We start from the raw sequence: 13,643 nt of genomic DNA, 5'->3' as shown, positions 1-13,643 counted from the left end.
CCTGAACCACCAATGCTCAAATCTTTGAAATGTCAGAGTCATATTTCATGGATGTCTAGTATTATGCATGTTTAATTATCTTTCTTCAAATATGAGTTATTCTTCATTTATGAGCACCAAATATGAGCCTGGAAGTATGGTGCATGACCAACAATTTTATCTTAGAGGAAACTAGACAAATGTTCTCTAAGTCTTGCTGTTAGAAAGGGTACATATTCAGGGAGCATAAACCTATAACATATAAGGAATCCACTAATAATCAGGATCACAGTTACACAAGTTCTTCATAGACACAATTTGCTGGAAACAGAGACTTGTTCCTGGCCCTACGGTCCTCCACTGCAGTCCCTGAAATGCACCACCCAGCCCTTCTTCTCTAGCTCCTCTTCATCTCCAGTCCTGCGGCCTCCATTCTCCTGGCCTTCTGCATGCCCACCATAACAAAGACTGAGAAGTTCTTCCATCAGAGCCTTTGAGAGTGGAAGCTGTTCATCTACAACCTGACCAGTGGAGAGTTCCTCGGGTGCACCACCAAGAGCTGGGGTCTGATCTTGCTTTTCTACCTAGTTGTTTATGGGTTCTTGGCTGCACTAATCACATTCACAATGTGGATTGTGCTGCAGACCCTGAATGATGAGGTTCCAAAATACTGAGACCAGATTCCTAGTCCAGGACTTATGGTTTTTCCAAAACTACTGACTGCCTCAGAATATATATACAGCATGTATAAGCCACCTACTTATGAAAAATTCACTGAAGACCTGAAGAGCTTCCTAGAGCCATATTCTGTAGAAGAACAGAAGAATCTCACAAACTGTCCTGATGGAGCCCCTTTTAAACAGAATGGTCCAGTTTATCAAGAGTGTCAGTTTCCAGTTTCCTTGCTTCAAAATTATAGTGGTGTGAATGATACTGATTTTGGCTATTCTAAAGGACAACCTTGCATTCTTCTGAAAATGAACAGAATAATCGAACCAATGCCAGATAACATGTATGGCAAAGGATGAAGACATAGCAAATATATTAACTTATCCTGACCATGGACTTAGGGACTTAAAGCATATTATGGGGAAAATGGCACCTTGGGTATCGGCAGCCTGTAATTGCTGTCCAGGTCATCTTTGAATCTAGTGCTATCGGTGCAGAGATGAATATATCATTACATTTTCTTTTGATGTGAAGTTCAGAAACCTTGGCTCAGTGTAATAAATGTAATTATTGCCTCTGCCTCTAACAGTTTCATGTAAGTAAAGAGCCCTAGTAAAAGTAAGATAGTTTTAGATTACTTACAAGTTTAGGGAACAATGCTAGTGTCACCAGCAGATGTGCACTTAATGTGCCAGTCTCTCATATGTATATCATAGCAGGACACACAAGCAAAAACATGCATACCAGGTTTGAATGGCATAATGACAAGTGATAGGATTTTCCCACTTGAATTTTACTGAATCTAAACATCTGAATCTCATGGTTTCAGTGGCCATTTCAAATGTTTAAGGTTTCCATTAAAGGCATCATGTAAACAGGAGAGAGCTTGTTGGTTAAGGTGAACACATTAAACCTAAGTTAGCAACTAGAGGTGAAGAACTTTAAGTAAAAACAAAGCAAGGTGAGATCTCTGTTGCAATTTGCACATCTTGGTAACTATACCCGTGACCGTGTCATCTTTGTGGTTTTGTTTGAGTGCATCCTATATGCATGTTTAATCTGGCAGTCTTGCCGTGCGTATTGAAAGGTTTTCCTGTGGGTGTGGTGTATGCATGTGTGAGTACCTTTTGAAAGTATTTTTCTAGATACAATTCCAGGTTTGTTTCTTCATCCTTTGATTCTTTCTTTTCCTGGTGTCCATATTTGTACCTCAACAGGCACTCATTGAAATGCAGATTTATAAGAGTTAAACAGAATTGGAACTGAGAGTGGGAAATACACAAAGAAACATATTGTAGTAAAGCAAAGGAGGAGAGGACATTGTAACTTTTCCCTCTGGCTTCTGAGACTCTACAAATTCAGAGAATCTTCTCTACTAGCAAATAATAGAAATCACTAGAAAGTTAATTTTTTAAAATAATGTAAAGCTGAAAGACAGATATTTAAAAATTGTGGTAGCAATGAGACTTGTTTAAAACATACAAGAAAACAAAATTATAGTCTGGTTCAATAACTGATGATCATAGTTTGTTTCAGATCAAAATTGGTTTTACTATGTCATAAACATGATTTAGTAAAGAGCAGTTATATAGAACTTTGTCTTTTGAATTCAGATATTCTTTAATACTTGAAATCACATTTGGGCTTATTAATATGCTTTGTGAATCAGTAGTATTCAAAAACATTTTGGCACACTACTAACAAACATCTAATCAAATAACATGAAAGCATATAGTCTAGGGGGACATTTTAATGTAAAATTGATTAATGTCATAGAGGAAATAATCTTTAAGCACTAGAGTCTTTAGATAATTAAAGACCATATTTTTGTGCTGATTTAAACACTGAAATGTTGGACATTAAGCATTCTTTTGCATGATTATTGCTGCATTTTGACTTCCCATGGTAGTTTATATATAAAATCCCTACATAGAAATCTTATTAAGGCAACTGTTTATGTAATATCATGGATGTATGCTTATTAAATTTTTGCATTAAACTTATAAGGCAAGAGATTTCTCTTTTCTTGATAAAACTTCAAAAACACTTCTGAGAATTGGGGTTTGTGTGAGAAATGAAACTGAATGTCTCTTTGCAATACTGTGGTATATCCTGTTTCACAAAGTGATCTGTTAGCTGAAGTTCAAAAAAGGAGAAAAGACAAATATTTTAAACAGTGTCTCATATTAAACATTAAACAATCTACAATGCTGATTAGATTTCATCAACTGTGATAGTTGGGATGATATCCCAAAGCAAATCATCTTGGGATATCACATCACAGCCCCTAAATAGTCAAACACAGCCATTTTTCTTTGTTATTTTTATAGTTTTTGGAAGTTGCTTGCTTTGCACTTTCTGTTTACTCAGGAAATATTTTATCTCTCAGGTCTCTGATGGGGTTGAAAACTAAATAGTTAACACTATTTTCTTTGTTGCCAAATTTAGAAAAGACACATATAAAAGGCATAAAATTTGTAAGGTTGAGGGACATAAAAGTTCAAATTGTTTATCTAAGGAAATGTTTTAAGGCGTAAAAAGGTATGTTTAGGTTGGTGATGTAATTATGATAGAAAATGGTTTTTGGACTCACCAAGAACAGATAGATAATAGAGTATAGAGTAGTTTCTCTGAATTTGCCAAATACAAATTAACTGGACATTGATAATATATTCTTACCTGATAATTATTCTTATTTTATGTACTTTTACTGTGCTATAGTTAAGCCCTTCCTTTTTATTTAGACAAAAGGGGGAAATGTTGCAGGATATTTGAAAATGTGTTGCTGTTTTATTCAGATTGGTTTAATAAAGAGCTGAAGGCAGGAGAGGATAGGCAGAACTTTGGGAAGAAGAGACGTGGGCTTTGCCAAAGAAACACATATTAAGTCAGATGTACATTATGGTAGAGACATAATGAGCCACATGCCAGAACAAAGATTAATACAAATAAGTTAATTAAAGGGCTGGTTGGGAACAATCCTACGTTAAGGTTAAGCATTCATAATTAATAAGATGTCTTTGTGTCATTATTTGGGAGCTGGTGGTTCCAAAAGAAATCCAAACAACATTCTAATTTGCTTCTTTGTTGCTGTGATAAAACACTGCCTGAATCTAACTTGGAGAGGAACCAGCCTCTTTGGCTTATGATTTCTGATCACAGCTCATCACTGAACAAATTAAGCAGGATCCTAGAGGCAGTAACTGAACCTGAACATGGCTCACTGCTGCTTATTGTCTTATTCTTCATGACTTGCTCATCTTGTTATCTTATAGAATTTGAGAGCACTGGTCCATATGTGGTATTGACAAGAGTGGGATGGGCCCTCCTATATCAATCATCATTCAGGAAAGAGCCCCGTATACACACACCCACAGGCCAATCTGATAGAGGCAATTCCCAAATCGAGGTTTCTTCCGCACTTTCTCATTTGACCCTATTTTGTGTCAAGTAGAGAATAAGCGATCAGTCCAACTTGATACTCTGAATCCTATAGAGGAGAAAGTAGCAAATACCTTTTGATTTATTGACCCAAAAGAGGGCATTTTGAAGAAGGACTTTGGTATCACAGAAATTAATATCAAAATTGACGAATGGGACCTCATGGGACTCAAAAGTTCAGCAGTGTACAGCAAAGAACACCATCATGATGGTAAAGAGGAAGAATGGAAAAAATCTTTAGCAACTTTACATCTGACAGAGAGTTATTGTGTGGAATATATAAAACAACTGAACACCAAGAAAACAATCCCATTTCAAAATGGGGCATGGAACTAAACAGAGTTCTTAGAAGAAGAAAAACAAATGACCAAGAAATATATATTTAAAGATATTCAGTGTTCCTATCCATCAGGGCAATGCAAAGTAAAAGTACTTTGGATTTCATTGTAAGACAGACAGAATGGTCAAGGTCAAAAACACAAATGCTGGTGAGGATTTGGGGAAAGGAGAAACTGTTGGAACTACTAGAGTGAATCTTTATCAAAACAATAGAAGTAGGTTTACCACATGTTCCCAAGATGTTAGAGATGTCTGAGGCACAAGACACTTGCCAAAGGGAACTGTATACAGAGAATGGAACAAACTTAATGAGAACTCTAATTTGTAGGCAGCAAAGCTGGAGGGCTGAAGCCATCAGAGTCCGTTGAGACTAAAGCCTTATATACTAGACACAGCTGCAGGATTTGGTTTTTCCTGCTGGGTTTCTGTCTTGCTTTGATCTACTCTTTCCTCTCTATATTCCCATCTCCACCATTTTGAAATAAGAATGTATATTCTGTGTCATTTGCTAGAAATATGTAATTCTTTTTACAATTTTATTTATTTATTTATTTATTTATTTTGTTGGGAGGCCCTACTGATCAGAGGTTGCCATCTACCATAGCCTGGCAGCCTTCTCTAAGCTTAGCAACATGGAGAACTCCCTCCCTCCAGCAAAAACCTCCTGTTCTTTACCTAACCTTATCTGGAGAATGTCTCTAGGGCCAACTTATCTCAGGGGAGACCCTTGACATATTTCCCTGAAACTGTTCTTCCCCTGATGACCCACATAGTAATTAGGCAATTGCTCTAGTAATTTTGAAGGGCCATGCTTCCACTAATCCAACTATTTGATAGAAGCATTGACACTTGATGCAAATTAGGGTTTGTCCCTAGGTGCACCAATCCTATATTTGCTATAGTCTGGAATAAAGTTGAGCAGATTCACTGGAGTCTCTTCTGGAAGACTGTCTCCATCATGTTCACATGTCATACAAGGATCTCTGTCATCACCTCTGCCCCTTTGTCTTCAGGGACTGATGGCCGGAAGATCATGAATACAATGGAGAACCCCACAATATTTTATTATTATCCATTGGGTCACATTTAAGAGTTTGCCTTAAGTTTCAGAATTGACTTTGGAGTTTTGATCAGTGTTGAGACTACTGAATACTATGGGGGAGTTTTGGTTTTGGACTAAATGAATTTTACATTATGATATAGCCATAAGTCTATGGGGGTCAGGAGTGGAATATTGTGATTTGAATGAGAAATGGCTCATATGCTTATGTATTTTAACATTTGGTTGGTCCCCAGTTGGTGCCACTGTTTGGGGAGACATAGACATTCTAGGACATACCTCATTCCTATGTACCTCTGCTGTGGGAAGTGTAACACCAGTCAGGCTTGAGAGTTTGTAGCTCTATTGGCTTACAATTTGTTCTTTGTTTCCTGTGTGCAGTTGAGATGTGATCTCTCAGCTTCTTGCTCCTGCTTTTTGTGGCTGTTCTTTCCCACTGCGATGAACACATAGATTTCTGGAACTTTGGATAAAATGATGCTTTTCTTCTGCAAGTAGCTTTTGGTTATGGTATTTTATCCCAAGAACAGAAAAGTACCTAATGTAATTAGGTAACATCACATATTGCTGGGTCAAAATACTTGACAAATATAACAGAAGGAAGAAGAGTTCTGGCTTATGGTTTGAGTTCAGAGTGGAGGAAATTACAGAGGCAGGAACTTGAGCCAGATAATTTCTCTGCATCTCAAGTCAATCATTGGAGAGCAGCGAATGGTCTGTGCTCAGATCCCTTTCTCCATTTAATAGAGCCTATGACTATAGCCCAGGAAATTGGGCTTTCCAGTATGGACTTCCCATTTCAATTAGTATTATTATTATCATATCTCATAGGCATAGACTAATCTAATACATTTTTTCAAGTGTGCACCTGAATGCTTTCATCCTAGGTATATCTAGATCCTGCCAAATTGACAATCACTGTTAAACATCATAGCTTCCCCCAATTTTTTTAACCTGATCACCATAATAGAACTCTAGGAATGACTCTTTCTCTGACTTACATAGAGCAATAGTTTTAAAATTTTTATGTTCTTTTCATTTTATTAAAAAAATTTATATACTATATTTTGAACATGTTTCCCCCTCCTTCAAGTCTTTCCAGGTCCTCCCCATCTCCCTCCCCACACAATTTAGATATTTTTCTCTCTTTAAAACAAATACAGAAACAAATAAACAAAAAAAAGAGAAACACACGATAACAACCCCCAAAAGCACCACACAACAAACAAACATAAAAATAAACACGTTAAAAACTGTTAAGACCAAAATACAAATGCCTACCCAAAGCAAAATGACACAAGATAACTTCTTGGTTAAAGGTGGGCCCCTGTGTTTACTTTCCCCTCATAGTGCTGAGGCCCTGTGAAGCTTGAAACTTTGCAGATATTGTGTGTACTGCGACAGCCCCTGTAAGTTCATGTGCACATATGTCCTGTTACATTTCTTAGATACTGTTTCCTTGTAGTCATGCATTAGCTCTGGCACTTACAATATTTCAGCCCTCTCTTCCACATAGCCTCCCAGGTCTCAAGAAGAAGGATTTGATGAAGACAGCCTGCTTAGAACAGAGTGCTCCAAAGTTTCTCAATGTCTGTGCATGTCTCACTGTCTGTGCATGTCTCACTGTCTGTGCATGCCTTTGTGTTAATCCCCATCTGCTATAAGAAGAAGCATCTCCGGTGAGAGTTTATCAAAGCACTGATCTCAGGTATCGTTATAATTTTATTGCATGTTATTTAATCAGAATAACAGCAATAGGTTTCCCCTAGGCCTGGGACATATCTAATCTCAGATTCTTGGCCCCACAGCAGTGCTGGGTATGTATCCAGTTTTGGAGTAGGCTTTAAATCCAAAAGAAAGTGTTTGGTAATCCCACAACATTAGTGCCAATATTGCATGAGCTTATCTTTCAGGTAGGTCACTGTTGTAGGTTGTGGTGTTTAGAGTTGAGTAACACCACCTTTTGATCTCTATGATTTGTTATTTCTTTTTCTATAATGAACAGAAGGATGTAATCCAGAAACTATGTTGAAGTCCACGCTGCTGCTTGAAACCATGTAGAAGTATATAAAATGTGCTGCTGCCCAGTGCTATAGGCAGTGGTATAGATGACTGCAGATTCATAACTGAGAATGAGAGGCAATGAGTGACATCTCCACCTAAAAGAAACAGTTCAGACAGGAATCTGCTGAAGAGATAGATTCCTTCAGAACTGTGATAAAGATGCTGAAGGGTAGCTCTTCAAGTTGTTGACCTCTGGCAGGGGTGGGGAAGGACTCAATCTTCTTTATTTATTTATTTTTCTTTGAGAATTTCATACAATCTATTTTTTATCATTTTAAAAAAAAATTTAAATAGCTTGTTTTACATGTCAATCCCAGTTCCCTCTCCCTCCCCTCCTCCCGCACTCCCCTTCCCCCTCACCCTCCCACCCTATTGCCAAATCCTTCCACATAGGGGATATCAGAGTCTGTCATTTTACTCTGGGTAGGGTCCAGGAACTCCCCTAAGAGTCCAGGCTGAGAGACTCTTTGTGCTATAGGCACACGAAGACTGTTTGTATACCAGGGATAGACACTGATCCACAGCTCAGGGCCCCATAGGTTGCCCAGGCCTTCTCGCTGGCACTCACATTTGGGGGTCCAGATCAGTCCCATGCTGGCCTCCCCACTGTCAGTCTGGGGTCCAAGAGCTCTCCCCTGTTCAGATCAGCTGTCTCTGCTGGTTTTGCCAGCCCATTCTTTGCCAATTTGCTCATCACTCTTCTCTCTCTGTCACTGGGTTTCTTGGGTTCAGTTCAGTGATTGTGTGTTTGCCTCTGCTTCCATCAGTCACAGGATGAAGGCTCCCGGATGGTTATAGACATCAAGTTCATTATCAGGAATGGGCATTCGAGGTGGTCTCTCCACTATGGCTTAGCTTGCCAATTGGTGTTATCCCTTTAGATCACTCGAGGTCGCTCTGGTGCCTGATCTGTATTCGATCCTATGATTCCTTCTTCCCCCTATTCTACCCCCACCCCCTCAACTTCCTTTTCCCCCCGACCAACACTCTTCCTCTTCACCCCCTCTCTTCTTCCCAGGTCCCACTCCCCCCCACCCCTCGCCGTGTTCCCCATCCATTCAGGGGATCTTTTTTTAAATCATTTTTTATTTTAATTTTAAATAGCTTGTTTTACATGTCAATCCCAGTTCCCTCTCCCTCCCCTCCTCCCGCACTCCCCTTCCCCCCCTCCCTCCCACCCTATTGCCAAATCCTTCCACATAGGGGATATCTAGAGTCTGTCATTTTACTCTTGGTAGGGTCAAGGCACTCCCCTAAGAGTCCAGGCTGAGAGAGCATCTCTCCTTGTGCCATAGGCACATGAAGACAGTTTGTATACCAGGGATAGACACTGATCCACAGCTCAGGGCCCCATAGGTTGCCCAGGCCTTCTCACTGACACTCACATTTGGGGGGTCCAGATCAGTCCCATTCTGGCCTCCCCACTGTCGGTCTGGGGTCCAAGAGCACTCCCCTGTTCAGATCAGCTGTCATTCAGGGGATCTTGTCTCCATCCTCTTCTCTTGGGTACTATGCATATATGCGTATCTTTTAGGTTCTTTCCTGTTTCCCAGACTCTCTATCAGGGGAAGTGCAAACTGGCACTATCCTGATCCATGTCTAAAATCCATATATGAGTGAGTATATACCATGTTTGTCTTTTTGCGACTGGGTTACCTCACTCAGGATGGTTTCTTCCTGTGCTATCCATTTCCCTGCGAATTTCAAGATTCCATTGTTTTTTTATGCTGAGTAATACTCCATTGTGTAAATGTACCACATTTTCTCTATCAGTTGAGGGGCATCTAGGTTGCTTCCAGGTTCTGGCTATTACAAATAATGCTGCTATGAACATAGTGGAGCAGATGCCCTTGTTGTATGAATTTGCCTCATCTGGATATATGCCTAAGAGTGGAATTGCTGGGCCTAGTGGTAGATTAATTCCCATTTTCCTGAGGAATCTCCATACTGATTTCCAAAGAGGCTGTATGAGTCGGCACTCCCACCAGCAGTGGACAAGTGTTCCTCTCTCTCCACATCCTCTCCAGCATAAATTGTCTTCGGTGTTTTTGATTTTAGCCATTCTGACAGGAGTAAGATGGTATCTCAGAGTTGTTTTGATTTGCATTTCCCTGATGGCTAAGGATGTTGAGCACTTTCTTAAGTGTCTCTTGGCCATTTTAGCCTCCTCTACTGAGAATTCTCTATTTAGCTCCATACCCCACCTTTTAATTGGATCCTTTGGTGTTTTGGAGACTTGTTTCTTGAGTTCTTTGTAAATTTTGGAGATTAGCCCTCTGTCAGATGTAGGGTTAGTGAATATCTTTTCCCATTCTGTGGCCTGCCTTTTTGTCTTTTTGACTGTGTCCTTTGCCTTACAGAAGCTTTTTAGTTTCAGAAGGTCCCATTTGTTAATTGTCGATCTCAGTGCCTGTGCCACTGGTGTTATGTTTAGGAAGTGGTCTCCTGTACCAACTCGTTGAAGAGTATCTCCCACTTTCTCTTCTAAAAGTTTCAGTGTGGCTGGATTTATGCTGAGATCTTTGATCCACTTGGACTTAAGTTTTGTACAAGGCGATAAACATGGATATATCTGCAGTCTTCTGCATACCAGTACCCATTTATGCCAGCACCATTTGTTGAAGATGCTTTCTTTTTTCCATTGTACAGTTTTAGCTTCTTTGTCAAAAATCAAGTGTTCATAGGTGTGTGGGTTAAAATTAGAGCTTTCAATTCGGTTCCATTGGTCTACCTGCCTATTTTTGTGTCAATACCAAGCTGTTTTCAGGACTATAGCTCTATAATAGAGCTTGAAGTCAGGTATGGTGATGCCTCCTGAAGTTCCTTTATTGTATAGGGATGTTTTGGCTATCCTGGGCCTTTTGTTTTTCCATATAAAGTTGATTAATGTTCTTTCCAGGTCCTTGAAGAATTGTGATGGAATTTTGATAGGGATTGCATTGAATCTGTAGACTGCTTTTGGCAAGATTGCCATTTTTATTATGTTGATCCTACCGATCCAAGAGCATGGGAGATCTTTCCATTTTCTGGTATCTTCTTTGATTTCTTTCTTTAAAGACACAAAGTTCTTGATATACAGGTCTTTAATTTCCTTGGTTACCATTATCCCCAGATATTTGATGCTGTTTTTGGCTATTGTAAAGGGTGATGTTTCTCTGATTTCTTTCTCAGTCACTTCATCATCTGTATATAATAGGGCCACTGATTTTTTTGAGTTTACCTTGTATCCTGCCACATTGCTGAAGGTGTTTATCAGCTCTAGGAGTAACCTTGGAGTTTTTTGGGTCACTTATATAAACTATCATATCATCTGCAAATAGTGAAAATTTGACTTCTTCTTTTCCTATTTGTATCGCCTTTATCTCCTTTTGTTGTCTTATTGCTGTAGCTAGAACTTCAAGTACAATATTGAAGAGATATGGAGAGAGTGGACAGCCTTGTCTTGTTCCTGATTTTAGAGGAATTGCTTTGAGTTTCTCTCCATTTAGTTTGATGTTAGCTGTTGGTTTACTGTATATTGCTTTTATTATATTCAGGTACATTCCTGTTATCCCTGATCTCTCTAGGACATTTATCATGAAGGGGTGCTGGATTTTGTCAAGGGCTTTTTCCGCATCTAGTGAGATGATCATGTGGTTTTTCTTTCACAGATTGTTAATATGGTGGATTACATTGATAGATTTTCTAACGTTGAACCATCCCTGCATTCCTGGGATGAAGCCTATTTGATCATGGTGGATGATTTTTCTGATGTGTTCTTGAATCCGGTTTGCGAGTATTTTATTGAGTATTTTTGCATCAATGTTCATGAGGGAAATTGGTCTATAGTTCTCTTTCTTAGTTGTGTCCTTGTGTGGCTTGGGTATCAAGGTAATTGTAGCCTCGTAGAAAGAGTTTGGCAGTGAGCCTCCTGCTTCTATTGTGTGGAATACTTTGAGGAGTATTGGAATTAGCTCTTCTTTGAATTTCTGGTAGAATTCTGCACTGAAGCCATCTGGGCCTGGGCTTTTTTTAGTTGGGAGACTTTTGATGACTGCTTCTATTTCATTAGGGGTTATAGGTCTGTTTAGATTGTTTATCTGTTCTTGATTTAGTTTTGGCAAGTGATATCTATCCAGGAAATTGTCCATTTCCTTTAAATTTTCAAATTTTTTGAGTACAGATTTTCAAAGTATGCCCTGATGATTCTCTGGATTTCCTCAGAGTCTATTGTTATGTCCCCTTTTTCATCCCTGATTTTGTTAATTAGCATGCTCTCCCTCTGTCTTTTGGTTAGTTTGGACAGAGGTTTATCTATTTTGTTGATATTCTCATAGAACCAACTCTTTGTTTCATTGGTTCTTCTCAGTGTTTTTCTGGTTTCTACTTGATTGATTTCAGCCCTCAATTTGATTATTTCCTGGTGTCTGCTCCTCCTGGGGGAGTTTGCTTCTTTTTGTTCTAGAACATTCAGCTGTGCTATTAATTCTCTAGTATGACTGTTCTCCAGTTTTTTCATGTGGCCACTTAGTGCTATAAACTTTCCTCTCAGCACTGCTTTCAAAGTGTCCCATAAGTTCGTGTATGTTGTGTCTTCATTCTCATTGAAATCGAGGAAGTCTTTAATTTCTTTTTTATTTGTTCCTTTACCCAGGGATGGTGCAATTGTGCATTGTTCAATCTCCATGAGTTTGTAGGTTTTCTGCGATTTGTGTTATTGTTGAATTCTAATTTTAATGCATGGTGGTCTGATAAGATACAGTTCGTTATTCCAATTTTTTTGTATCTGTGGAGGTTTGCTATATTTCCCATTATGTGGTCAATTTTAGAGAATGTTCCTTGTGGCATCAAGAAGAAGGTATATCCCTTTGTGTTTTGTTGGAATGTTCTATAGATGTCTGTTAAACCCAGTTGGGTCATAACCTCTATTAGTTATTTTGTTTCTTTGTTAAGTCTCTCTCTGGAGGTCCTGTCTAGTGGTGAGAGCAGAGTGTTGAAGTCTCCTGCTACTAGTGTGTGAAATTTTATGTGCGATTTGAGCTTTAGTAATGTTTCTTTCATGAATGTGGGTGCCTTTGCATTTGGGGCATAGATGTTCAAAATTGAGACATCATCTTGATGGACTTTTCTTTGATGAATACGAAATGTCCTTCTTCATCTGTTTTGATTGATTTTAATTTGAAATCTAATTTATTAGACAGTAGGATTGCTATACCTGCTTGTTTCTTGGGTCTGTTTGATTAGAAAATCTTTTCCCAACCCTTACTCTGTGGTAACGTCTGTCTTTGATTTTGAGATGTGTTTCTTGTATGCAGCAGAAGGATGGGTTCTGTCTTCGTATCCATTATGCTAGTCTGTATCTTTTTATAGGCAAGTAGAGACCATTGACACTGAGGGATATTAATGACCATTGATTAATGATTCTTGTTTGTGCTTGATTTATTGGTGGTGGAGTTATTGTTTGTAGTTTCTCCTCCCTTTTTCTTTTGGTGTTTGATAAAGTGGGATTATCTACTGCCTATATCTTTGTGAGTGTAGTTATCTTTGTTGCGTCTAGGTTTTCCTTCCAGCACTTTCTGTAGAGATGGTTTCATGGATTTGTATTGTTTAAATCTGGCTTTGTCATGGAATATTTTGTTTTCTCCATCTATGTTAATTGAAAGCTTTGCTGGATATAGTTGTCTGGGCTGGCATCCTTATTCCCTTAGCATTTGTAGGACATCTGTCCAGAATCTTCTGGATTTCATAGTTTACATTGAGAAGTCAGGTGTAATTCAGATAATCTGCCTTTATATGTTACTTGGCCTTTTTCTTTAGCTGCTCTTAATATTTTCTCTTTATTCTGTAGGTTTGATGTTTTGATTATTATGTCGCAAGGTGACTTCTTTTTGTGGTCCAGCCTATTTGGTGTTCTGTAAGATTCTTGTATTTTCATAGGCATATCCTTCTTTAGGTTAGGGAAGTTTTCTTCTATGATTTTGTTGAATATATTTTCTGTATCTTTGAGTTGTATTTCTTCACCGTCTTCTATACTTATTATCCTCAGGTTTGGCTTCTTCATGATGTTCCATATTTCCTGGATATTTTGTGTTAAGGATTTGTTGGTTTTGAG

The 13,643-nt window shown here is 38.7% G+C and overlaps 1 pseudogene; it reads left to right on the top strand.

The window, feature by feature from the left end:
* The first annotated feature begins 428 nt into the window (after positions 1 to 428).
* On the top strand, positions 429 to 1,180 carry LOC121133979 (annotated as a pseudogene).
* Positions 1,181 to 13,643: the final 12,463 nt, after the last annotated feature.

The sequence above is a fragment of the Mesocricetus auratus genome, unplaced genomic scaffold (assembly GCF_017639785.1).
Source record: "Mesocricetus auratus isolate SY011 unplaced genomic scaffold, BCM_Maur_2.0 Super-Scaffold_4256, whole genome shotgun sequence".
In the NCBI taxonomy this organism is placed as follows: domain Eukaryota; kingdom Metazoa; phylum Chordata; class Mammalia; order Rodentia; family Cricetidae; genus Mesocricetus; species Mesocricetus auratus.
The sequence above is the reverse complement of the archived record's forward strand: the minus strand, read 5'-3'. Positions and strand labels throughout refer to the sequence as shown.